Source organism: Bubalus kerabau, chromosome 14 (genome assembly GCF_029407905.1).
Source record: "Bubalus kerabau isolate K-KA32 ecotype Philippines breed swamp buffalo chromosome 14, PCC_UOA_SB_1v2, whole genome shotgun sequence".
Lineage (NCBI taxonomy): Eukaryota > Metazoa > Chordata > Mammalia > Artiodactyla > Bovidae > Bubalus > Bubalus kerabau.
Window position 1 is genome coordinate 36,338,693 of NC_073637.1, and position 27,879 is coordinate 36,366,571.

General features: G+C 40.3%; 1 long non-coding RNA gene across 2 annotated transcripts in view; it reads right to left on the reverse strand.

Annotated features, from left to right (window-relative positions):
- Positions 1–27,879, reverse strand: part of LOC129627230 (uncharacterized) — a 64,406-nt gene that overhangs the window by 22,165 nt on the left and 14,362 nt on the right. The window contains exons 3-4 of one of the 2 annotated variants that reach the window (XR_008702495.1): positions 25,532–25,634; positions 17,844–17,940 (exon numbers count right to left, since the gene is read on the reverse strand). This is a non-coding gene — a long non-coding RNA (uncharacterized LOC129627230). Of the gene's footprint in view, positions 1–17,843; positions 17,941–23,743; positions 24,433–25,531; positions 25,635–27,879 lie in introns of those variants that run through there. The other variant, XR_008702494.1, reaches the window with a different exon arrangement.

The following is a 27,879-nucleotide window of genomic DNA, read 5'->3' on the forward strand; positions in this document are numbered from 1 at the left end:
TCAGCAGCCTTTTAATAGTTCTACATTAGTAAGTCTCTTAATCATATTCTGTGTAGTTGCTAAGTCATGTCTGACTTAATAACCCTGTGGACTGTAGCCTGCCAGGCTCCCCTGTTGATGGGATTCTCCAGGCAAGAGAAAGTTTTCAAAAATTATAAAATAATGCTTCAGAACTGTACTGACTGGAAAGGTTCTTCTAGTTAGATAATTCTAAGTAGTCAGCATACTTAGTGTATATGATTCCTATGTCTCGGAATAGCAGAAGCATTTGAGGAAGAATTTTTTTTATTTAAGTTCTTTCTCATAGACTCTTCTTATAAGTTAAGACTACCACATCCCTCATGGTTGCCATGCAAAGAATCTTGTCTTCAATCAGCTCATTAAGGTACCTTTGTAAAGATAGTGTTTTTTTAAAGGCACTTTGCCAGCTCCCTCAAACATAACTTTGCAAATGGACAGCAAGAAAAACATAGCAAATCACTTCCATATGGCTTAAGGCAATGAAAAAATTTTTTGATTAATGACACATTCAGTACAACAAAATAACTTCCAAGTCTGCTAGAGACAGTAACTTATCTGCTACATTGATTTTTCATGTGATTTTTTTTATTGTTTTGACTCTGTAAAAACCCTTCTAAACTCCCAATTGGTTGGTTCATTTTTAAACAACAGCCTCTTCCAAGATGATCACCTGTTCATATTTGTCAGCCCTATCAAGCAAATAGCTGGTCTTAAACTTATTTTAGAACCAGCTGCTTTAAACATATGCTTCAATATTCAAGGGATTTTTTTTACAGACTCATCAGTTGATAAAATCATTAACATGTCATCTGCATATGCAAGTACTAGTCTGAGCATCTAAAACTACTCTGCTTCCTTCCACACCTGTCTAAATTGTGAACCAAGCAAGTTAGTTTACATCAAAAATTCTCATCAAAGGGTTTTTAATTAATACATAAAGGACCAAATGGGTACTCTACCCTTAATGTTTTCATTATCTGGATCTCTCTATTCCTCCCAGACAGAAACTAACCACGTCATTTTCACACTCTCAACAAACTGAAAAGGTATTACGTAAGCCTTAAACATGTTCTCTCCCATAAAGAGCTTTTTTTTTTTTCTTTCTGTCTTTTTCAAAGAAAATAGGGTAAAAATTCAACCGTCTTTAATTCTGTATGTTTTACAGTTTCTCTTGGTATAATGAAACCATCTGCCACCTCTGTCCCTAATGCCTGGAATGAATCAAATCATCTTCCTTGCAAACATTGTTAATCTCACAGTAATCCTTCCTAATCACTTTGTAATCAGCACTCCAAGGGGCTGAAGGTCCTTGACTCTTAATCACGATATTTTAATCATCATTCTTGTGAGACAGCAGTTAGTAATCCCTGAATCTTGGGCTTATTTCTTCCCAACTTCCTAATTATTCCCTAGAACAAAGAACAGAAGCTCTTTAGATAAGAGAAACCAGATCTCTCTGGCTAGAACTGGTTGGTAGTACATGACAGCCTCAGGGTGGTATTTCTGATGACTATTATTTTCAGTTTTGGACACTGAAGACAGCTCCTTATTTTTGTTTTCGTTCCCAATTTTCCTTTGTTTTATTTCCTTATTCTTTTCTTTAATCTTTTTCCTTTATTGCACTTTTTACCTTACCAAAATTTTACATAATGATTTATTTTTCCATTTGGCATCCTTAAAAGGCTTTGGTCTCTAGATGTATAATTAATTCTTATTTTTATTCTTTCTCAAACTGAGAAAATTTCCCTCTATTTCTAGTTTGCTGGGATCTTTTATCATGAATCAGTATTGGATCTGATCAAATGCTTTTTATGCATCTATCGATATGACCATGATTTTTCTCCTTTGGACTTTTGATGAAATGGATTACATTAATTGATTTTTGTCTCTCTATATTCTTAGGATGCAATATTCTTACTCCTTTATATAACTTTACAATTTATTTCTTTTTCTTTCCAATATTTTTTTCCTGAAAGGGATGGAAGAAACTCATGACATATTTTAGAGACTTGCTGTCTTATTAAATAATTGAATATTCTTTTTTCTTCATAACTTTTTCTCCATCACCAGTTTAAGATTGTGTTACTTTCTCATCTCACAATGTCTTTCATGACCATGTTTATGTAGCACTTACCATAAAATCTATTTCTATTCTTAAAATTAATTCAGTTAATTTACTTTAAAAATATTATGCAGGACTACTATTTGTCAGACACAAAGCAGAAACTCATTCACCATTTGGTGTGAGGCCCCATGTCAGCTAAATACCTCTTGCCTAGAATCGAAGTTTAAAGATCATTAAAGAAACCAGTTGAGAAACTGGCCTTTTCCTTTGGTTACTTAAATAATAAAAATGATCACTAGAGAGTAGGATATATCTTTTATGATTTCCTCATCCCAAGTCTCACCCTGTAGCATATTTCTCAAGTTTCCAAGTATAGATTGGTAACTAAGTGTGTCCTGATTGCATTTGATGAGAATGGGACTGGAGAGTCGAGGCAGAGAAGACCTGAAATGTCTTCTCTCTGAGTCTATATTAGGAAAGTAGCCACTTCATAACTGATGCCTTTGCTCTCTGTTTCTCTCCACTCTCATCGGTGATCTCCCTCAAACATAGCACTGATTTTCCTTTTTGACAATCCAGTGGTTTTTAGTATGTCTACAGAGTTGTGCAATAATCACCACAATCAATTTTAGAACATGCTTATCATCCCCCAAAGAAACTCCTGTCCCTTAAATATCATGTCCCAGTCCTTCCATCTCACCATTCAGAACTAGGCAAACACAAGTCTCCTTTCTATCTCTATGGATTTCCCTATTCTTGACATTTCATGTAAATGGAATCATATACTATGTGGTCTTTTTGTGGCAGGCTTCTTTCCCTTAGCATATTGTTCTCAAGGACCATCTATGTTGTAGTATGTACAGATACCACATTTTGTCTGTTCATCAGCTGATGGACCCTTGGATTGTTTCTACCTTTGGACTATTAGGAATATTGCTGTGTGTACATTCATTTACAGGTTTTCATGTTACCATGTTTTCATTTCTCTTGGGTATAAACTTAGGGATGGAATTGGTGGATCATAATATAACCCTATGTTTAACTCTTTAAGGAACTGCCACACTATTTTCCAAAATTAATGCACTATTGTACATTCCCACCAATGGACTTCTGGGGTTCCAATTTCTGCACATTCTCACCAACACTTGTTACTGTCTTTTCTATCATAGCTAAACGAGTAGGTGTGAAGCAGGGTCCCTTACAATTTTGATTTGCACTCCCTTATGACCATGACTTTGCTGGAGCAGCCGTAAAGAGATACCCCATGTCCAAGGTAAGAGAAACCCAAGTAAGACGGTAGGTGTGAGAGGGCATCAGAGGGCAGACGCACTGAAACCATAATCACAGAAAACTAGCCAATCTGATCACACGGACCACAGCCTTGTCTAACTCAATGAAACTAAGCCATGCTGTGTGCGGCCACCCAAGATAGGCGGGTCATGGTGGAGAGGTCTGACAGAATGTGGTCCACTGGAGAAGTGAATGGCAAACCACTTCAGTATTCTTGCCTTGAGAACCCCATGAACAGTATGAAAAGGCAAAATAATAGGATACTGAAAGGGGAACGCCCCAGGTCAGTAGGTGCCCAATATGCTACTGGAGATCAGTGGAGAAATAACTCCAGAAAGAATGAAGGGATGGAGCCAAAGCAAAAACAATAACCAGTTGTGGATGTGACTGGTGATAGAAGCAAGGTCTGATGCTGTAAAGAGCAATATTGCATAGGAATCTGGAATATCAGGTCCATGAATCAAGGCAAATTGGAAGTGGTCAAACAGGAGATGGCAAGAGTGAACATTGACATTCTAGGAATCAGCAAACTAAAATGGACTGGAATGGGTGAATTTAACTCAGATGACCATTATATCTACTACTATGGGCAGGAATCCCTTAGAAGAAATGGAGTAGCCATCATGGTCAACAAAAGAGTCTGAAATGCAGTACTTGGATGCAATCTCAAAAATGACAGAATGATCTCTGTTCATTTCCAAAGCAAACCATTCAATATCACGGTAATCCAAGCCTATGCCCCAACCAGCAATGCTGAAGAAGCTGAAGTTGAACGGTTCTATGAAGACCTACAAGACCTTTTAGAACTAACACCCAAAAAAGATGTCCTTTTCATTATACGGGACTGGAATGCAAAAGTAGGAAGTCAAGAAACACCTGGAGTAACAGGCAAATTTGGCCTTGGAATACAGAATGAAGCAGGGCAAAGACTAATAGAGTTTTGCCAAGAGAACACATTGGTCATAGCAAACACCCCCTTCCAACAACACAAGAGAAGACTCTACACATGGACATCACCAGATGGTCAACACCGAAATCAGATTGATTATATTCTTTGCAGCCAAAGATGCAGAAGCTCTATACAGTCAGCAAAAACAAGACCAGGAGCTGACTGTGGCTCAGATCATGAACTCCTTATTGCCAAATTCAGACTTAAATTGAAGAAAGTGGGGAAAACCACTAGACCATTCAGGTATGACCTAAATCAAATCCATATGAGTATACAGTGGAAGTGAGAAATAGATTTAAGGGACTAGATCTGATAGACAGTGCCTGATGAACTATGGACGTAGGTTCGTGACATTGTACAGGAGACAGGGATGAAGACCATCCGCATGGAAAAGAAATGTAAAAAAGCAAAATGGCTGTCTGGGGAGGCCTTACAAATAGCTGTGAAAAGAAGAGAAGTAAAAAGCAAAGGAGAAAAGGAAAGATATAATCATCTGAATGCAGAGTTCCAAAGAATAGCAAAGAGAGATAAGAAAGCCTTCCTCTGCGATCACTGCAAAGAAATAGAGGAAAACAACAGAATGAGAAAGACTAGAGATCTCTTCGAGAAAATTAGAGATACCGAGGGAATATTTCATGCAAAGATGGGCTCTATAAAGGACAGAAATGGTATGGACTTAACAGAAGCAGAAGATATTAAGAAGAGGTGGCAAGAATACACAGAAGAACTGTACAAAAAAGAGCTTCATGACCAAGATAATCACGATGGTGTGATCACTCACCTAGAGCCAGATATCCTGGAATGTGAAGTCAAGTGGGCCTTAGAAAGCATCACGACGAACAAAGCTAGTGGAGGTGATGGAATTCCAGTTGAGCTATTTCAAATCCTGAAAGATGATGCTGTGAAAGTGCTGCACTCAATATGCCAGCAAATTTGGAAAACTCAGCAGTGGCCACAGGACTGGAAAGGTCAGTTTTCATTCCAATGCCAAAGAAAGGTAATACCAAAGAATGCTCAAACTACTGCACAATTGCACTCATCTCACAAGCTAGTAAAGTAATGCTCAAAATTCTCCAAGCCTGGCTTCAGCAATACGTGAACTGTGAACTTCCAGATGTTCAAGCTGGTTTTAGGAACCAGAGATCAAATTGCCAACATCCGCTGGATCATCGAAAAAGCAAGAGAGTTCCAGAAAAACATCTATTTCTGCTTTATTGACTATGCCAAAGCCTTTGACTGTGTGGATCACAATAAACTGTGGAAAATTCTGAAAAAGATGGGAATACCAGACCACCTGACCTGCCTCTTGAGAAACCTATATGCAGGTTAGGAAGCAACAGTTAGAAGTGGACATGGAACAACAGACTGGTTCCAAGGGAAAAGGAATACGTCAAGGCTGTATATTGTCACCCTGTTTATTTAATTGATATGCAGAGTACATCATGAGAAACGCTGGGCTGGAAGAAGCACAAGCTGGAATCAAGATTGCCAGGAGAAATATCAATAACCTCAGATATGCAGATAACACTACCCTTATAGCAGAAAGTGAAGAGGAGCTCAAAAGCCTCTTGATGAAAGTGAAAGAGGAGAGTGAAAAAGTTGGCTTTAAGCTCAACATTCAGAAAACAAAGATCATGGCACCTGGTCCCATCACTTCATGGGAAACAGTGGAAACAGTGTCAGACTTTATTTTTGGGGGCTCCAAAATCACTGCAGATGGTGACTGCAGCCATGAAATTAAAAGACACTTACTCCTTGGAAGGAAAGTTATGACCAACCTAGATAGCATATTGAAAAGCAGAGGTATTACTTTGCCAACAAAGATCCATCTAGTCAAGGCTATGGTTTTTTCAGTGGTCATGTATGGATGTGAGAGTTGGACTGTGAAGAATGCTGAATGCCGAAGAATTGATGCTTTTGAACTGTGGTGTTGGAGAAGACTCTTGAGAATCCCTTGGACTGCAAGGAGATCCAACCAGTCCATCCTAAAGGAGATCAGTCCTGGGTGTTCATTGGAAGGACCTATGCTAAAGCTGAAACTCCAGTACTTTGGCCACCTTTTGCAAAGAGTTGACTCATTGGAAAAGACCCTGATGCTGGGAGGGATTGGGAGCAGGAGGTGAGGGGACGACAGAGGATGAGATGGCTGGATGGCATCACCGATTCGATGGACATGAGTTTGAGTGAACTCCGGGAGTTGGTGATGGACAGGGAGGCCTGGTGTGCTGTGATTCATGGGGTTGCAAAGAGTCGGACACGACTGAGCGACTGAACTGAGCTGATGACTAATGATGCTGAGTATCTTTTCATGTGTTTATTGGCAATTTATGTATCTTCCTTAGAGATGTACTGATTCATATCCTTTGCCCATTTTTTAATTGAATTTTTTTTCTATCAAAAATTTTTCTTTTCTTATGATGTCTTTCCTTGGTTTTAGTAACAGGGTAATTGTGGTCTCATAGAACAAGCTGGGACATGGTCTCTCATCTTCGCATTTTTGTAAGAATTCATGAAGAACTGGTACTAACTCTTCTGTTTGGTAGAATTCACCCCATGAAGTCAACACTGATTTTTTTTTTTTTTTTACCTTTCTGTTAAAAACTCTTTAATGGTTACCAATTATTAATGAATTAGATGCAACATCCCATATTGCACCCTCTATAATGTCACAGTATGCATTCCCTGTCTTATGTTCTACTATTCCCAACTAGCATCCCACTGGTTACACCAATAGGTAACTTGACCACAGGCTGTCCTGCCTCTTGCCTTGACTGTGCTTCTCTTGTACTTGTGTGTCTTACTAGTCAGATGGCCATTCCCCCTAAGGCATCTCAAATCCAGGACTTTCCAGGCAGTCCAGTGGTTAAGACGATACACTGCCACTGCAGGGGGTGTGCGTTCGATCCTGGTCAGAGAACTAAGATCCCTCAGGCCAAAAAAGGCATGTCACATCCATGTATACCTTGAAATCTTTTCTTGACTCTCCTGTTAAATTAGTTTGGCTTTTCTTGGAATATTTGGACTAACTTCCTCTAATAGCCATTTAAATAAAAACAGAAAACTCTCTTGATCGCCACAGTATAGGACTTTAAGTCTTCATAATAGATTTCCATACAGAAAAAGCCACCATAATGGGAAAGCCCCATTCCAGTTAAATTGGGACCTGTTAGTTCCTCTGGTAGTGACAATTAACTATCAAATGCTTATATGGAATCCACTGTGAACAGTATTTCTCTGTGAGCTCTTTTTCCAATGTTCAAATAATTAAAAAGAATTTTTGCTTGAGGAACTGATTATGAATGACTTCTCTGTGTTTCACCATATTTCTGAGGAAAATTTGTCTTTAAAAAAAATTGATTCAGTACTGGGAGAGGTTCTGCATGCCTTTTTGCTGACTTTCCAAGTCTCAAAATAATGATCTTCACAGTAGGGAATACCAAAGAAGCTAATGGCAGAGTTACAATGCTAATCGTTTTCTAAAGACTACTTCTTCCAATAGCTAAAATAAAGTTTTTCAGTATTTTAAAGCTGCAATATAATTTTTTTGTTAAGAAACTGTATGGCCTTAGTAAGTGTAGTATTATATATACATAAAACATTACTCTTCAAGTACATATGAAGATTGTATTTTCTTAATATAGTTTTAAAATGTTTATGAGGGGAAAAAAGGCTAAAAACCTTCTCCTGTTTTGCCATGTTTTGAGGGGATTACTACATGAGTGAATTAAAATTTATGACAGAGTGCTCTACTAACATTGCTAATGTATATGTTTGCTAAAGTTCATTAAGATAAAATTTTATTTTAGTGATGCATGGGTGAAGAAGGAAACTCTTTTAGATAACATAATCAACAAACATCTCACAGATCTATACTATTATGTAAATATTGTGACTACAGCCATATTTTTAGCTGACTTCAACAATATTGCCAGTTTTATCTCAGCATTAGCTGTGGAGGTATGTTGGTAGTGCCTCTATTATTACTATCAGTCAAAAAATAATAATAGCTACATCCATTTATTGTCTTTTACTGTATCCTAAGGGCTTCCCAGGTGGCACTAGTGGTAAGGAACACGCCTGCCAATGCAGGAGACTTAAGAGATGCTGGGTTGATCCCTGGGATGTAGGCACTTATATTACCACCTAACTCACAATAAACCAAGGAATGTATTTAGATCAACTTGGATTAGATTCAGTTGTGAGTAACAGAAACCTAAGATAATGATGTCTTAAACAAGCAAGAATTTCATCCCTCTCATCCAGAGGTAGGCAGTCTAGTGAAAGTGAAAGTGAAAGTGAAAGTGAAGTCGCTCAGTCGTATCCGACTCTTTGCGATGCCATGGACTGTAGCCTACCTGGCTTCTCTGTTCATGGGATTTTTCCAGGCAAGAATACTGGAGTGGGTTGGCATTTTCTTCTCCGGGAGATCATCCCAGCATTGTAGACAGTCTAGGGCTGGTTCCAAAGTTCTACTCCACAAAGTCCTTAGGGATCCAAACTCTTTCTCTCCCTAAGTGGCCACTAGCTGCCATGCCAACAGAAAGGAAAGGAATGAAGAAAAAGGGGGTGAAAGAAATGTACCAGCTTCCTTAGGAATGTTTCTACAACATGATATTTCATTTAGAGCTCATTGGCCAGAATCAAGTCATATAGGTGGGCAGCCATGTGCCCAATTAAAAGCTGGGGAATCTAAAACACAGAGAAAGGAAGGTAAGATATTGGGGGACAATTAGATTCCATCTCTGTGACAATATTATTAATTCTATTTTATAGATAAGGATTTCCCTGACAGTCCAGTGGTTAAGAATCAACCTGGCAATGCAGTGAATGTGGGTTCAATCCCTGGTCCAGGAAGATCCCACATGCCATGGGCCAACTAAGCCTGAAAGCCACAACTACTGAGTCAGAGCGCCTAAAACCTGTGCTCCACAATAAGAGAAGCCACCACAGTGAGAAGTGTGAGCATTACAAAGAAGAGTAGTCTCCACTCACCACAACTAGAGAAAGCCTGTGCATAGCAACGAGTGCAGCCAAAAATAAATAAATAAATATTGTATAGATAAGAAATTTGAGCCTTAGAACTGCTAATTAAGTTGTCCAAAATTCATCTGGTTAATACATGTTTCAGGGAAGATTTATAACTAGGTTTATCTAACCTGAAAGTTCTGTGCTATTGAAGCAGAAGCAAAAGGAATGGAGTAACAGTAATTACTTTTAGGAGCCTAGTAACATTGCCTTAAATGGTGTCTCAGATAGTTATTGCCATGTAACAAACCATGCCAAACTTAAACAATAAGCACTTATTTAGCTATAGGTTGATTGAGCAGTTTTGCTGATCTAAGACAGTCTTGGTTGATCTCTACCTAGAGATTGGCAGATAGCTGATCTAGAATTGCCTTGTCTGTGATAATCTGACATTGCTCCACACAGCTCTCACCCTCCAACAGGCTAGTGTTGGCTTGATCTCGTAACATGGCAGCAATGCAAGAACAGAAGAAATTGAAGCTTCTTGAGGCACTGGTTCATGATGGGCTGAATGTTATTTCCACTGCATTCTATTAGCAAAATAAATAACAAGACCAGCCCAAATTCTAGAGGTGAGGAAATAGTCTCCATCTCTTGATGAACTGCAAGTCACATTGGAAAGAGCATGGATGCAGGAAACCACTTACAAACACAAAATTTTCTTCTGCTACCCTGAACCTGGAGTAAGTCTAGGAAGTGATACAGAGAGAAAGAATCTGTGACTAAAGATTGCCTCATTGTCCTGTGAAATTGTAATTAGTCCTGAAGTGCATTTTTCTCTAAAACAGAATGTCCGTATTAAATCTTAATTAAAGGTGTGTGGATATCTTCAGGTTTTTGAGAGAGGGAATGAAAAGAGTTAGCTTTGTTTTCTGGATTGGACCAGTTCGTTTATTCATTCGCTTAACAAAAAAGCACTGAGTCCCTACCATGTACTTAAGAACCTTTGCTAGGTACTGAGATATGATGATTAACAAATCCAGAAATGGGGCCCACTTTCCTGGGGTTTACCACTGGGGTTGGGGAGATGAGACATTAATTAATTTCACTAATGAATACTTTATGACAAAAATGCGAAGCGTGACATGAAGCAAAGATATATGACAGTAGGGGACTTTGTAAAACAAAGCTGATCTGGTCTGGGGCATCCCTGAAGGCTTTCTTGAAGAAGATATGTTCAAATTGAGATGTGAAGGATAAGTTAGAATGACTGGTCAGAATGGTCATCATCAAAAAATCTACAAACAATAAATGCTGGAGAGGGTGCAGAGAAAATGGAACCCTCTTGCACTGTTGGTGGGAATGTAAATTGATACAGCCACTTTAGAGAATAGTATGGAGATTCATTAAAAAACTAAGAATAAAACTACCCTATGGCCCAACAATCCTACTACTGGGCATATACCCTGAGGAAACCATAACTGAAAAATATACACATACCCCAGTGTTCACTGCAGCACTATTTACAATAGCTAGGACATGGAAGCAACCTGGATGTCCACTGACAGATGAGGGGATAAAGAAGTTGTGGTACATATATATACAACAGGCTACTACTCAGCCATAAAAAGGAATGCATTTGAGTCAGTTCTAATGAGGTAGATGAACCTAGAGCCTATTACATAGAGTGAAGTAAGTCAGAAAGAGAAATACAAATATATATTAATGCATTTATATGGAATCTAGAAAGATGGTACTGATGAAACTATTTGCAGGGCAGCAATGGAAATGCAGACAGAGAACAGACTTATGGACACAGTGGGAGAAGAGGAGGGTGGGATGAATTGAGAAGATAGTATGGAAACATATATATTACCATATGTAAAACAGATATCCAGTAGCTAATTTGCTGTATAACACAGGGAGTTCAAACCCAGTGCTCTGTGACAACCTACAGGGGTGTGATGGGGTGGGAGGTGGGAGGGAAGTTCAGGAGAGAGGGGACATGTATATATACCTATGGCTGATTAATGTTGATGTATGACAGAAACCAATACAATATCATAAAGCAATTATCTCCCAATTAAAAATAAATAAAAAATTTTACAAAGCTTGTAGTGAGAGAAGACAGGGTTTCAGGCATTTTAAAGGTCCTAAACTGGCAATGAGTCCCGCACTGATGAAGGACTGAAATAAAGCCATTAGGGTTGAAATACAGAGTGGGAGGAGGCAGATTACAAAAGATGGAAGGGTTAATGACTGCTAGATTATGTTGGGCCTTAGGTGATTGTAAGAAACTATGTCTTAAGTCAGACACAGAAAGATAAGTATCATATGATACTGCTTATATGTGGAATCTCAATAAAGGCTACAAATGAACTTATTTACAAAACAGAATTTGAGTCAAAGATGTAGAAAACAAACTTATACTTACCAGAAGATAAGCAGGGGAGAGATAAATTGGGAGACTGGGATTGACATATATATATACTACTATATATAAAATAGATGATTAGTAAGGACCTTCAGTACAGCACAGGGAACTCTACTCAATATTCTGTAACAGCCTGTATCAGAAAAGAATCTAAAAAAAGAGTGGATATATGTATATGTATAATGATTCACTTTGCTGAACACCTGAAACTAAAACAACATTGTAAATCAACTATACTCCAATAAAAAAATTTTTTTAAAGAGCCTTTGTTTTTACCTTCAGAACAAAAAGGAGTCATAGAGAATGACCTTGTTCTTTGCTGCTAAAGAATTTCATAGCAGTAATTATTGGAAAGTTTAAGTATCAAGCCAAAAGAGGAGCTTTGCCCTGACATGGTTCTGATTGAGTGAATTTTATTTGTGAAGTGTGTGTGTGTGTGTGTGTGTGTGTGACAGAAACATAGAGACTGAGACACAGAAGGAGAGACACAGAGGGCTGGGTGTGGTGGCTCATTCCTACATCTGAGCAGTTGTCTGGGCTGATTTTCGTTCAACAGTTATTTGACAGACATTTGACACTGCTGCCTCTTTAGAATAAGGTCTTTCATAATTCCCTCCCATTTCCCTGCATGATTTCTGTCCATCACTGGGTAAGCAGAATTATTCCTAATGGATTTTTGATTTGTTCTTTGGAGCCCCCATTTTTAGTAAGCACACAAAAAACTATTCATTCACATTGCTACCTTATACTAAACGTTCTTTGTTAAGTTAAAGTCTACAGGCTGGGTAGCATAAATAGCAAAGAAAAAAATTCATTGTACGCCAGTTCTAAGAATCTGGCACCAAATGGTCCTCTAAGGTTTGTTTAAACAAGAAATGTATTAAAAGCGAGACATTTTTCATGGAGATGAGGGTCTTGACCACAGAAACTTCCTCTTTGAGCCCTGGTCCTGGGGCCTTCCCAGGTGGCGCTAATGGTAAAGAATCTGCCTGCCAATGCAGGAGACCTGGATTTGATCCTCTATCCCCTAGAGAAGCAAATGGCAACCCACTCCAGTATTCTTGCCTGAGAAATCCCATGGACAAAGGAGCCTGGTGGGCTACAGTCCCTGGGGCTGCAGAGAGTCGAATATGACTGAACAAAGATGAGCAGATGGCAGGAGCTTTAAGGAGCCTGTCAGTGAAGTTTCCCTTCAGAGAAGAGCCAATGGGAAGATGCTTCACTTTGGACATTCTACATCTTTTCTCTTTTCTGAGGAGAGTTTCAGCTTTTTTAGGCTTAGCCCATGCCAATACTGGAGAAGAGGGTCAGAGAAAAACAGCTGGAAGTGAAAATTATTTACTTTAAACACTTAAATGGTTCTTCTGTGAAATTATGGCATTCAGTGGCTTTCAGTCAAATTGATCTTAATTTTCTAGCCACTTCACTACTAATTCGATCTTGTAAAATAGCTTCACCATTAAGGACGCAGAGCTGGGGTCAGGACGTTGGTTTTCTGTTCTGCCCAGGATTGCATTGATCTTCTTTCCTCATCTTTTGCCCACTCCCTGCTGAGACCTCTGTCCATTCCCACCTTGCTGCAAATGATTGCTTAGGTGTTAATTTAATCATGAAATTTAATATTTTACCTCATATTTTGTTCTGAAGCATTTCTAGGCTTACAGGATGTTTAGAACTGACAGGGTCATTCATTCATTCAGTCATCTCATACTTGTGCTTTGTGCAAGGCATTGCCCCAGGCCCTCAGTAGCTTCCCTTCCAATAGTGGAGGTAGATACGCAGAAAAGCCATTATAACCCAGTCAAACAAATGCTATTATAGAAGCGTGAGCCTGTAATAGGGAAGAACAAATCTGGCTCCATATTGGATCTGTTTCTTTTACTTTAACCTTTGTATTCTATTGCTTTTGATACAAGTTAATTATATTTCCTGTAGCCTGAAATATACAGGATAGCTCATTCTCAAGGCTCTGACCTTTAAAGGTATAAAACTTTCCCATTCATAGAGAGATTTAAAAAAAACTGCAGAACGGTGAGTAACATTTATCTTATTGGAGGTTTACAGGAACATCATGACCAGACCTCTGTAGACTGCTGTTTAAGAACAAAGGACTCCAGCACCAGGAAGTTTGCAGCAACCAACCACACCCCTTCCCCTTTTAGAATAAAAGAAGCCTGGATTCTAACTTGGGTAAGATGGTTCTTTAGGACATTAGTCTACCATCTCAATCTGCTGGCTTTCTGAATAAAGTCACTATTTCTTGCCCCAACAACTCATCTCTCAATTTATTGGTCTATCATGTGGTAAGCAAAGGTCCGTCTAGTCAAGGCTATGGTTTTTCCAGTGGTCATGTATGGATGTGAAAGTTGGACTGTGAAGAAACCTGAGCGCCAAAGAATTGATGCTTTTGAACTGTGGTGTTGGAGAAGACTCTTGAGAGTCCCTTGGACTGCAAGGAGATCCAACCAGTCCATCCTAAAGGAGATCAGTCCTGGGTGTTCTTTGGAAGGACTGATGCTGAAGCTGAAACTCCAGTACTTTGGCCACCTTTTGCGGAGAGCTGACTCATTGGAAAAGACTCTGATGCTGGGAGGGATTGGGGGCAGGAGGAGAAGGGGACAACAGAGGATGAGATGGCTGGATGGCATCACCGACTCGATGGACGTGAGTTTGAGTGAACTCCGGGAGATGGTGATGGACAGGGAGGCCTGGCGTGCTGCAATTCATGGGGTCGCAAAGAGTCGGACACGACTGAGCGACTGAACCGAACTGAACTGAACATGCAATAAGCAGTATGAGTTTAGACTGGTAACAAGCAAAGAACAGTGGGAAAAAAGGAGAAGTAGTGTCTTAGTCTATCAGGAGAAGACCATGAAGACTTCCCAGAGCTGGCAGCAGCAGATCATATTCAGAAAACAGGTGTAGGAATAATGTTTCCATTGGAGAACAATGTGTACAAAGACATGGAGAAGCTGAGGGACCACTAGTGGCTAAGGACTGCTTTGAGTATGGTGTCAGCAGTGAAGCCACTGCCAATGACCTTGAAATGCTGGGGTAAAATCTTGAAGGACCTTGAATGTCTATGTGCAAATACAAGAGAATTTATATTTTAAACTAGTAGTGATGGGAAAAGCATTGATGATCTTTTAGCAAATATTTTATGTTAGAATGTCCACTCTGAAACTGAGGGTTATGGATAGAGTAGGAGGTGGAATCAATGAGATTCAACTCAGGGAAATCTAGAAAGAGGCTAATGCAATAGTCCCAGCAACAGTGAAAGTCTGAGCCAGGGCTCTAGGCATAAAGGGGAGAGATGTTTAGGACTGAAAGATTAACTGGGTGGGAAAGGGAAGAATATAAAATGAACCCAGGCTTTTCTGGCTTCACTAATGGGATGAAAGATTGTACCATTCACCTACACAAAATCTATATATTGTCATTCAGGGTTGAATGATGAATTCAGTTTTGTGCTTTCTAGGTTCTGATTAAAGACATGGGATCCTGGAAATATGCCATGTGAAAAATCTGAGACAGGGTCAAGGACAGAATGGTGGGGTTTTTGCTGTTCAGTCACTAAGTTGTATATGACTTTGCAATCCCATGGACTGCAGCACACCATGCTTCCCTGTCCATCACCAACTCCTGGAGCTTACCAAACTCATGTCCATTGAGTCAGTGATGCCATCCAACCATCTCATCCTCTGTTGTCCCCTTCTCCTCCTGCCTTCAATATTTCCCAGCATCAGGGTCTTTTCCAATGAGTCAGCTTGTCACATCAGGTGGCCAAAATATGGGAGTTTCAGCTTCAGCATCAGTTAATCCAATGAATATTCAGGACTGATTTCCTGTAGGATTGACTAGTTTGATCTCATACAGGCCAAAGGACTCTCAAAAGTTCTCCAACACCACGGTTCAAAAGCATCAGTTCTTCAGTGCTCAGCTTTCTTTATAGTCCAACTCTCATCCATCAGTTCAGTTCAGTTGCTCAGTTGTGTCCAACTTTTTGCGACCCCAAGGACTGCAGCACGCCAGGCTTCCCTGTCCATCACCAACTCCCGGAATTTACTCAAACTCATGTCCATCGAGTCGGTGATGCCATCCAACCATCTCTCACATCCATACTCACATCCATAGGGTTGACTGGTTTGATCTCCTTGCTGTCCAGGGGACTCTCAGGTCTTCTCCAACACCACAGTTCGAAAGCATCAGTGGTGGAATACTTCACACTTAAAGATTAGAGATGATGTCCTCAACTCTGAATAGATTCCAGGTCCTGCCTAGATGATTTAGAACGTTCAGGAGAGGCTTAAGAATCTGTTTATAAAAAGCTCTTCAGGGGATTCTGATTAACAGCTAGAGCTGAGAGCCACAAATCAAGTCCCACCCTATTCCAGGAAAGAGCTGGAGCCTGAGATTCATGTGGTGGAATGACTTTCCCAAGGTCACAGAGCTCCCTAGAAGCTAAATGCAACTCAGATTCCCAATCCACAATCCTTTGTCTGCAGGCTCACTTCTGCATTTAGATTTGATTGTCTTTGTCTTATTTAGATTTAAAAACCACTGGGGATGGTCTGCACTTGTATCTACTTTTTGTAAAATATGAAGTTATAACAGCAAGTCTGACTAAGCAGCAGATCTGGTGGACTGAGAGAGAGTTGTTTCTCACATGTTCATGCCACTAGTTTCCTAACAGTTCTATCTTTCACAGCACTCCTATTTGTAGAGAGAAAACATTATCAGTGACTCAGCCTCGATATTCTGCTAGTAGCTTTTTGCAGAATCTGGTCTTGGACCTAATATCTATAATTTAGACCATGGGAGGAAAAAAAATGCCTCTATTTTTGTGGAAGAGAAACAGATCCAGAATCTGAAAGCCCCTAAGAATTTATGGATGATGCAGAAATAAATTCTGGTGGTGCTAACGGTAAAGAATCCACCTGCCACTGCAGGAGACGCAAGAGACACAGGTTCAATCACAGGATCAGGAAGATATCCTAGAGAAGGAAATGGCAGCCCACTCCAGTATTCTTGCCTGGAAAATTCCATGGACAAAGGAGCCTTGTGGGCTACAGTCCATGGGGCCGCAAGGAGTCAGACACAACTGAGCGACTGAGCATACATGCAGAAATAAAGGACAAGATTGAGGTGTTTAGAAAAGCTGCGATCTCATTGACTGTGGGAGACCTTCTGTGAGTACCAGGATTTCTCTCTGGTTCTTCTGTCCTTTGGGGCATGTATTGCCCTTGGAATGAGTCACAAGAACATGACTTGCTTGTGTCAAAGAAATGGTAGCATAAGCAATGTGTATCACTTCTAGATGGAATAAACATGCCAAATACCTCCATTCTCCATGCTCTGTGACCCTGTCCCAGCAAACCTAGAAGCCTTGAGTTGAGGTGGTGGCAAAACAAAATGGACCAACCTGGACCATGGAGTGACTCTGATGGTCAGAGTCCCTCTGATGACCAGTGTAGGAAATGTAGTATGAGTGGAAAAGAGAACTCAAAACTCTGGTTTTAAGTCATTGAGATTTGGAGATGATTTTTTTTATAGCAGTATAATTTAATGTAATCTGACTAATGCACTGATCAACAGAAAATGCAAAGCAGGCAACGAAACACCCAAACCCTGAAGTGTCACAAACGGAAAGATCTCTGCAGGCTACAGTGGTCCTAGAAGGCAATGCTGATCAACTGAAATAATGGGACATAGACTGGATGCAGTTCAGCAAAAAAAAATTCAGGATTATGCACTTTGAGTTGAAAAGGGAACATGTTCAAAGGCAAGGTGCCAGCCACTCAAAGGCAGTTGGCTGGAAAATTAAAAGTATAGCTTTAGTGGATAGCCAGCTGACCGGGAGGACTTGTCACAACCCTGCAGTTCTGTGGATTGAAAAAAAAAAAAAAATGCAAGCAGAGAACTGTGGCAAATGAAAAGCATGTCTGTATCATGAGGTAATTGCTACACTGCTCTGCACAGATCAGAACTGTAACGGAGCTGGGCCAGCTCTGATTCTCCATCGCTCAATGGGATTCAGAGAATGTGGAGAGAGTTCAGAGAAAAGCAAAACAGTCATTCAGTGACCAGCAAAGAAGGGCTAAAGACCTGGAATGATTTACCTTAGAGAGAAAAAGCTTCAGGGTCACTTGAGAAGCATCAGCGTTGAACACAGACTTCAGAAGAGCCATGGCATAGAGGATGATGGCTGTGTTTTCTCTGTTGCCAAGAATACAAAAAGAATGGGCTTATTAATGTTAAGCAAAAGGAAGAATTTCCTAACCCCAAGGCTTGTTTGACACCAGATAGCATGGGAGATTTCTCTCTGGAGGACACGACAAAGATCAATGTTCTTTTGATAGTTATGGATTCTCTGGGTCCTTCCTGAAGCAAAGGGATGGAAGGTTCACCATCTCGCTTTTCTACCATGACCCAGGTGATGGATGATGTCCACTGGGCCACACACTCCCATGGGCATGCTGATGTTTTACATAATTCCCAGTATGCTCCTGGTGGCTGCACTTTTCCTTCTCTCAAGAAACCATCAGAAAATGAGAGAGAGCTGTATTGTGATCAGGATCACTGTAAATCCTCTTTTTTAAAAAAGGCAAATGTAAGTGTCAATTTTTTAAACTCTTGTTTGTAAAAATAACCTGTGGTGTGATAATTCAAGATTTATTTAACAAATGGTAATTGAGTTATGTGTGTGTGTGTGTGTGTGTGTGTGTTGGGTAGGTGATGTCTAAGGCTAAATCAACATGCTGTTACAATACAGTGCAATACATGCTATTATGTGGAAAATGTGACCTGTTGTGAGACCACGGGGAGGGGTTGACTAGGTGGTACTTGAAGGTCCAGGGAAGACACCAAAGAAAGGCGTGTGTGGGCTGAAGTCCACAGTGGGAAGGACAGAAAAGTTGGTCAACAGAGGGAAAAAGGGAAGAAAGCAGGAGAAAAAGCCTGTGTGAAAGCCTGGAGGCTGGACACATCTGGAGGAATAGAGAAATGGGAAAACACCTGAACACAGACCTGGGGTCAAGGCAAGTGGGTGATGACAGGAGACAAGGTAGGTTTGCAGGAATGAGGGCACTTGGGGTGCTGTCTGCCACATTGAGAGGCTCAGTTCCCAGGAGCATCATGGGGCCAGCGGACTGTGATTTGTGGGGATGGACATGATCATGTTGATATTTCAGAAAGTTTACATATTTTTCTGGCAACCGTGTAGAAAACTGATCATTGGAAACACTTTGAAATTAATCTGGCCTGGATTTGAATCTATGTTCTATATGATTCAGTTCAGTTCAGTCACTCAGTCATATCCAACTCTTTGCGATCCCATGGACTGCAGCACGCCAGACTTCCCTGTCTATCACCAACTCCTGGAGTTTACTCAAGCTCTTGTCCATTGAGTCGGTGATGACATCCAACCATCTTATCCTCTGTCGTCCCCTTCTCCTCCCACCTTCAATCTTTGCCAGCATCAGGGTCTTTTCAAATGAGTCAGCTCTTCATATCAAGTGGCCAAAGTATTGGAGTTTCAGCTTTAGCATCAGTCTTTCCAATGAATATTCAAGACTGATTTCCTTTAGGATGGACTGGTTGGATCTCGTTTTTCAAGGGACTCTCAAGAGTCTTCTCCAACACCACAGTTCAAAAGTATCAATTCTTCCATGCTTAGCTTTCTTTATAGTCCAACTCTCACATCCATACATGACTACTGGAAAAACCATAGCTTTGACTAGATGGATCTTTGTTGGCAAAGTAATGTCTCTTCTTTTTAATATGCTCTCTAGGTTGGTCATAGCTTTTCTTCCAAGGAGCAAGTGTCTTTTAATTTCATGGCTGAAGTCACCATCTGCAGTGATTTTGGAGCCCCCCCAAAATAAAGTCTGACACTGTTTTCATTGTTTCCCCATCTATTTGCCATGAAGTGATGGGACCAGATGCCATGATCTTAGTTTTCTGAATGTTGAGTTTTAAGCCAGCTTTTTCACTCTCCTCTTTCATTTTCATCAAAAGGGTTTTTAGTTCCTCTTCACTTTCTGCCGAAGGGTAGTGTCATCTGCATATCTGAGGTTATTGATATTTTTCCCAGCAGTCTTGATTCCAGCTTGTGCTTCATCCAACCCAGCGTTTCTCATGATATAGTTTGCATGTAAGTTAAATAAGCAGGGTGACAACATACAGCCTTGATGTACTCCTTTTCCTATTTGGAACCAGTCTGTTGTTCCATGTCCAGTTCTAACTGTTGTTTCTTGACCTGCATACAGATTTCTCAGGAAGCAGGTCAGGTGGTCTGGTATTCCCATCTCTTTATGAATTTTCCACAGTTTGTTGTGATCCACACAGTCAAAGGCTTTGGCATAGTCAATAAAGCAGAAGTAGATATATTTCTGGAACTCTCTTGCTTTTTTGATGATCCAACAGATGTTGGCAATTTGATCTCTGGTTCTGTATGATTAGCTGTAAAATTTTTGGCAAATTAATCTTGTTGAATCTCAGTTTCCTCATCTGTAAAACAGACATCATAATGTCTGTCTGGCAGGGTGTCTCTGAGAATAAACTTAAGAATTGTATGGAAGAGGCCTGTCTGATCCCGAGGTGAGTGCTCAATGAACTTCAGCTCCCTTCCCTACGAATTTATAATCAATCAGCAAATGATAAAGGTATTTGCCATAGTGCAGAATCAAATACTTTTTTTCATTTGAGAGTGATTATCGCAGGGGTTGGGCTTCCCCAGTGGCTCTGTGGTAAAGAATCCATCTGCAATGTAGGAAATGCAGGGGACTTGGGTTCGTTCTCAGGGTCAGGAAATTCCCCTGAAGGAGGAAGTAGAAACCTGCTCCAGTATTCTTGCCTCAGGAATCCCATGGACAGAGGAGCCTGGCCGGGTACAGTCCATAGGGCCGCAAAGAGTCAGATACGACAGAGCGACGGAACACACACTCGCTCGCATCACAGGGGTGGTTTCTGGAATCCTCTGGACACGATAGAGATCAGACTAGATTTTCCTGCAGCTCTTTAACCATTTTTGTGGTTCTTCGTAGAATCCTTTCCAGTTTTTTAAAAATTCCTCTTCAGTTGTGGAGACCACAGCTAGATTAGTCATCGGAGAGAATTTGTGATTATTAGATCAACATCATGTAGTCACTCTTGCTGCTGCCTAGCCATATAAACCCAGTCAGCTGCTCCCAGCTGACCAATAGGTTGTGTTCCCGGAGTTCAATAGTATGTGGGTTGTTTGGAACACAGAAAGCCTTTCCCCATAGAAACAGAATTATAGATAGTGGCTTATTTCCCAGGCCATTGCGTAAAAATCTACTTAATGCATACAGAGCTGAACCAGGACCTGACAGTAACAGTCACTAAAGCCCTTGACTTGCCTAAGTCCCAGTGGGACTCCTAGTGCCATGGAGTCCTGAGAACCTCTGAACTCTGGCAACCCCAAGACCTCTGAGTGAGGTAAGAAATGGGCTGACAGCCTTTTCGGAAACCATAATTTGCAACGTTATTTTCGAAGAACACTTCTTTGAACTAGACTTTTACCTGCAATTGGGGCTATTAGCATATAAGCAAGTAATCAAGAATTACCTTATGATAAGGGGCTTCCCTGATGACTCAGATGGTAAAGTACCCACCTGCGATGCAGGAGACCCAGGTTCAATCCCTGGGTTGGGAAGATCTCCTGGAGAACGGAATGGCTGCCCATTCCAGTATTCTTCCCTGGAGAATTCCGACAGAGGAGCCTGGTGGGCTATAGCCATTGGGTCACAAAGAGTTGGATACTACAGAGCGACTAACATACACACACACTCCTTATGATAAATACGCCTACAATATGCTGGACACTTTTCCTAAATCTACCTTAGTTATTTTTAATCCTCATGATAATCTTATAAGAAAAATACTCTTCTCGTTTTGCTGGTGTCTTGAGAAGATTTTGCATGGCCCTGGAACAGGCAGGTAGAAGGTGGTGAGAGAGATGTGGGAGCCAGGCATACGTGCAAAGCTGAGAGCTTTTCACTGCACAACACTGCCTCCCAGTGGAGTGTGCTTGACACATACCCCAGAGTCACTAAATCAACCACGTATGATCTCCCCTTGAAGTAACAAGTTCTTCATTCATACATCCAACAAAGAATCTTTGAGTGCTTCCAGTGAGTGAGGCCTTGGGAACGCAAAATCAAATTAGACTTGGTGCTCTTACAGAGTAGTTGAGAAAATGAACAAGTAAATCAGGGGTTGAAATCAATGAGACAAGAATATGATCAAATTAAAAAAAAAAAAAAAATTACCCAGAAACTCAGAAGAGAAATTAATCAGACTTGGGTGGTTGTGATGCTAACCCAGAAAGGCTTCCTGGAGAAGGTGAGATGAGCTGAGTTTTGAAGAATGAGTTGGAGTTAGATGTAAGTCTCATGACAAAGGGTTGAAAGATGGTCCTTCTCTTCAGAAGGAACAGCATATTTAATTGCACAGGGACACTGAACACATCAAAAATATGTCAAGCAGGGATTTCCCTGGTGGTTCAGTAGCTAAGACTCTGTACTATCAATGCAGAGAGCCCAGGTTCGATCTCTGATCTGGGAACTAGATCCCACGTGCTGTAACTAAGACCCAGGGCAGCCAAATAAATAAATATAAAAATAAATATCTTTAAATATGTTAAGTATTTCTTTGACCCATCTGATTTGTGATACGTCAGCACAATGAAAACATGGAGTAGCTGATAATTTACTTTGTGGGACAGTAGGCAAGTGAAAATAGCATTTATTATAGCTTTTTGTAAAAAAAAAAATTATGTATTTGGCTATGCTGGGTCTTAGTTGCAGCATGCAGGATCTAGTTCCCTGACAAGGGATCAACCTGGGCCCCCTGCATTGGGAGCACAGAGTCTTAGCCACCGGTCCACCAGGGAAGTCCCTATTATAGTTTAATTTGCCTTTATTTCACAGTGATTTTTTAGATTCTTTATATATATAATTATATATACATGTATTTCTTTCGTGAATGGTGTATATTTTATTGATTTCTCTATTGGGCGTTTTGGAGAAGGAAATGGCAACCCACTCCACTATTCTTGCCTGGAGAATCCCAGGGACGGGGGAGCCTGGTGGGCTGCCGTCTCTGGGGTCGCACAGAGTCGGACACGACTGAAGCGACTTAGCAGCAGCAGCAGCATTGGGCATTTTGGTCATTCAAATGTTTGATTTGCAAGGAAAAAAAAACCACTAATTTGAAAAGAAAGCTGTACCCATGTTCACCGCAGCATTATTGACAATAGCCAAGATATGGAAACAAACTGTGTCCATCATTGGATGAATGGATAAAGAAGCTGTGATACACACACACAGGCACAATGGAAAATTTAAAATAAATGGAAATATAAATGGAAAAATAAAAAGAGAGGAAAATCTTGCCATTTGTGACACATGGGTGGAACTTGAGGGCATAATGTTAAGTGAAGTAAGTGAGACAGGGAAAAACAAAGACAGTATGATCTCACTTACATGTGAAATCTAAAATAAAAATAAAAACATCTTGAACTCATAGACACAGAAACAGATAGGTGGTTGCCAGAGACAGGGGTGGTGAGTGCGCAAAATGGGTGAAGGTAGTTGAAAGCTACGAAGCTCCAGTTATAAAATAAATGTCACTGGCATAAAACATACAGCCTAGTGATCATGGTTAATAATATTGTGCTATATATTTGAAAGTTGCTGAAAGAATAGATCTTTAAAATTCTCATCACAAGAAAAAAATGTGTATCTATATATAGTGATGGATATTAACTAGATTTACCGTGGTGATCATTTTGCAATATTTACAAATACTGAATCATTATGTTGTACCTCTGCCACTAATACAATGTTGCATGTCAATCTTACCTCAATTAAAGCATTGATTTGTAACAGCTCCTAACTCATTGTATGATCTTTTTATCTTTCAATTAAAAAAAAATCCTTTCCTAAAAACCTTCCCCAACTTGAACTATTTTTTAAAACTTAGGTTCTCATTTTACCTTCACATCTTTGATCCAGCTGAAATTTGGTCCACTCAGTGTAAGGAATCTGGTAGTAATGCCACTATATTTCCCATCCTGCCTTGCAGCTTTTTGCCCTCAAGGTTGGGAGCCGGGAGCCAGGAGTCAGGCTCCACAGGTGAACCTTGAGCAGAGATGGGCTTCACCTCAAGTGATAGGAGTCTAAGAAAGCTGGGGCCATACGTATGGGCTGCAGCTGGGAGGAGGGTAGTCGTTCACTCTGGCAGGATGGAGATGAAAGCAACTCAGACCAAGGAGCTGAGAGCAACTCCAGAAACAGTCTAAGCTGCCTGGTGCCTCTTCACCACATGCCCCCAGCCCCCCGACTCCATTTCTGTTGAATGAGAAAACCTGGTCTTTGACGCAGGCAGCAATAAACCTGCTACAGGAGAGTGAGCTCACAGAGAGCCAACCAACCACACACACACACACACACACACACACACACACATACACACACGCACACATCCCTCAACAAAAGAAAATAAAACAAAAATTCCAAAGCACAAGACGAAAATTAGCACTAAGGGAACCAATACACGGAAAGGGGGAGAGAGAAATTGGGAGATTGAGATTGACATATATGCACTAGTGTATATAAAATAGATAACTATTAAAAACCTACTGTATAGCCCAGGGAACTCTACTCAGCACCCTGTAATAATCTGCATGGGTAAGAATCTTAAAAAAGAGTGAATTTCTGTATATGTATGATGGGTTCACTTTGCTGTACACCTGAAACCAACACAACATTGCAAATCAACTATACTCCAGTAAAAATTAATTAAAAATAATAATTCAATAGGGTTTAGACAGGAAAATCAAAATATGTTTTGAAAATCAATAATTCTATATTTCCAAAGCAAGTGACATTTAAAATTTGTAAAACAGAAAAAAAAAACACCCAGAAAGCTGACACACTAAACGAGGTAATTTAACTACTACTAAAAACAAACAAACAAACAAAAAAAAACACTGGCAGCCTTTCCAGCAAAATCTATTTCAATCTATGAGGACTTGTCTCATTGTACCTTCAGCTGTGCTCACTCACTCCCCAGATAACTAAGCCACTTCTCTGCTCCTACCCTCCTCATCTCTGTATGGCATTACCCTTCAATATCCTGAGCATGTCTTCCACCCCTCCTCAACCCCCCAAACCCTTGGCCATTTGAAAACCCCTACACCCTCTACCTCATTTGTGAATGCTCCCCTTAGCTTCTTGTTCAAGCTTAACATGGACACCCACCCCCGAAGGTCACTGCTACCCAGTCATTCTCTTCCCAACCCCCGCCTCCTGTACCCTGGCACTCCTGAGCCTGAAGCTGTACTCCTCTTCCCTCATTGATGCTTCCAGGCCATTCCCCACATCCTGCCTAGATTCATCCAGCTTTAACCTCATACCATCAGACTATGTCACCCACTATACACAACCTCATGCATTGGAGAAGGAAATGGCAGCCCACTCCGGTGTTCTTGCCTGGAGAATCCCAGGGACGGGGGAGCCTGGTGGGCTGCCATCTATGGGGTCGCACAGAGTTGGACACGACTAAAGTGACTTAGCAGCAGCAGCAGCATCCACAACCCCTTGGGCCTTATTATCACTTGGTTCAGTAATTGGAGCTCCCAGCTCACTGTCAGTCTCTTCAAGTTCATTCCTGTCTTGGTTCTTGGCGATTTTTAACATACACACTGATGGTCACTTCCATACCCAGGCCTCTCAGAATCTTGAGCCCCCCATATCATATCCCCTTCCCCATCTGCACTTACCTCTGTGGTCATTCTCTAGACTTTCTCGATACCAGTCACCATGACCCCTCCAGGCACTGCACTCTCTGAGACCTCCTGTCTCTCCAGCTTGCTTTTTAAAACACTGAAGTATGTGACATATAACATCATATTAGTCACAAGCATACAACACAATGATTTGTACATTTGTACAATGATTTGTATAGCATGATAATATATACATAATCATTTGTATATATTACAAAATGATCACCCCAATAAATCGAGTTAACATCTATTACCACATATAGTTACAATTTTTTTCCCTGTGATGAGAACTTTTAAGACTCATTCTTTTAGCAGCTTTCAAATATGCAACACATTACTGTTAACTGTAGCCACAATGCCACACGTGACATCCCCAGGATGTATTTATTTTATAACTGGAAGTTTGTACCTTTTGACCCCTTTCATCTATTTCACCCATACCCCATTCCCCACCTCTGTCTGCTCTCTGTATCTAATGAACTTGGTTCTTTTCCCCCAAGATTCCACATGTAAGTGAGACATGTAAGTCTTTGTGTCTCTCTCTCTCTCTGACTTATTTCACTTAGCGTAATGCCTTCAAGTTCCGTCCATATTGTCCCAAATGGCAAAATTTCTTCCTGTTTTATGACTGAATAATACTCCATTCATTATTTCTTTATCCATTCATCCACTGATGGTCACTTAGGTTGTTTCTGTATCTTGGCTATTTTAAATAATACAGCTATATAACATGGAGGTTCCAGCTCACTTTTCCTAGAAACTCAACCCCCATCTTTTCACTGCCCCATTCTCCCCGAAACCTTCTCTTCTTATGCAAGTTAAATTCCATAGTCAAATAGTATAATTACCCCTTTGCATGTACTGTCAATTACCAAGGCCCTTTCTCACTTATACTAGAAATTTAATCATATATTATATATTCTTTTGTGTCTGGCTTCTTTGCTCAATATTGTATTTATGAAATACTTCTTTTTGTTTGAGCAGTTTATTTTCATTTTGTACAGCACTCTATAATATGAATACCCCACTACTTATTTCTTCATTATGCACTTGCTTTTGGCTAGTGCTCCTGTGAACGTCCTACCACCTTCTGTGCATACGTTTCTATTTGGACTGGAATTGCTGAGTCACAAGGAATGCACTTCTAGCTTTAATAGGTGATGCTAAACTGCTTCCTGGTGGTGGTACTAATTAATTTATAATCCCATTTGCAGTGCATGAAAGTTCCAGTGGCTAACATTTTTTCTTACATTTGTATTGTCAATCCTTTTAATGTTAGCCATCCTGGTGAGATTGTAATTGTGTAACATTGGGATTTTAAATTTGCATTTCTTTGATTAAGGAGGTAAAGCACTTTCATACATCTTTATTGCCATTTGAAGAACAGTCTTGTGAAGTATCTTGCACATTTTACCAATGGGTTGTCTGTGTTTTCATGTTGATTTCTATGAGTTCTTCATAGGACTGTGAGTTAAATGTGTTGCAAATAACCTCTCCCATTCTGTTGCTTACCCTTATATTCTCCTGCTTTTTTGATGAATAAGAAGTCTTAATTTTAGGGAACTCTCATTTATCAATCTTTTTCTCTGTGGTTAAGAGTCTGTGGTTTTGAGTACTATTTAAGAAATCTTTTTCTACCCTGAGGTTATGAAGTTAATCTATATTCTCTTCTAGATTTATTTTGTTGCCTTTCACATTTGAATCTACAAATATTCTGGAATTTTGGTGTGAGGTAGTATTCAGCTTTATTTAATATTTTTCTTTTTTTTTTAAATATTCAATTTTTTATTGGTTTAACGTTTGGTATGATGAATATGAGAAGGATTACCCCAGATGGAAAGGCAATTTAAGCAAAGACAGTGAATAAAAGAAAGAAAAGAGTGGGTTATGTTTGGGTGGACAGTGAATCTCTTCACAAAGTTGTCAGGGTTTCTAAAGTTCTGGTAGAAATTCAAGTGGGAAGTCAGAAGTAAGGCAAGGTTGGTTCCATACCAAATCACAGAAAGCAGCACACACACATGTCCTCCGATTGCTGAATCTGCCAATCAGTCACACCTCCAATAACAATCAATCACACCTCCAAAAACTGTAGGTCCCTTGAATCAGAGGCTCCAGGCCACCGTCATTTCTCCACGAACATCATTCAGGTTACACCAGGAATCACCAGGAATCAGGATTTCCAACCATGAAGAGGTTGGCCCATCAGTCATTCACAGCAGTTAGAACTCAGCCGCGTTCATTTCCTAATGCTGCTATAACAAACTACCGCAAACGGGGTGGCTTAGAAAAACATTAAAGTCTTCTTTCACAGCTCTCGAGGACGGATGCTGGAGATCAAGGTG